Consider the following 646-nt stretch of genomic DNA (forward strand, 5'->3'; position numbering starts at 1 on the left):
CGGCCTGTGTTTAAGGAGGCGGCCGGTCCTCCGTCCTTGGATGGATAAGATTCGCAGATTTTCGCCCGGCCTGTGTTTAAGGAGGCGGCCGGTTCCCTCCTTCCTTCCTTTCTTGGATGTATAACATTCGCAGATTTTCGCCCGGCCGGTGGTTTAAGGAGGCGGCCGGTCCTCCCTCCTTGGATGTATAACATTCGCAGATTTTCGCCCGGCCTATGTTTAGTGAGGCGACCGGTCCTCCCTCCTTGGATGTATAACATTCGCATATTTTCGCCCGGCCGGTGGTTTAAGGAGGCGGCCGGTCCTCCCTCCTTGGATGTATAACATTCGCAGATTTTCGCCCGGCCTATGTTTAGTGAGGCGACCGGTCCTCCGTGGAGAGCGACCCGCAAGTGGGGAGGAACCGTCCACCCAACGCCGGCGCGAGCCGGGGCCGGTGGGGGCCCTACCAAGGCGGGTCTCATTGCCTGTCGGTCAGTTCGGGAGAAGGTGGGGGTACTCGGAGGCCCGCCGGGAGCAGACGGGGGTCCGGAAGGTGAGGGGGTGAAGGACGGCGGTCGGGAGCAGACGGCCGTCCCCGGGAGGGGGTGTTCGTTCACGTGCGGACGCCGGGAGCAGGCGGCCGTCACGCAATTCTGCCAACCGT

This window comes from Syngnathus typhle, linkage group LG13 (genome assembly GCF_033458585.1).
Source record: "Syngnathus typhle isolate RoL2023-S1 ecotype Sweden linkage group LG13, RoL_Styp_1.0, whole genome shotgun sequence".
Taxonomy (NCBI): Eukaryota; Metazoa; Chordata; class Actinopteri; order Syngnathiformes; family Syngnathidae; genus Syngnathus; species Syngnathus typhle.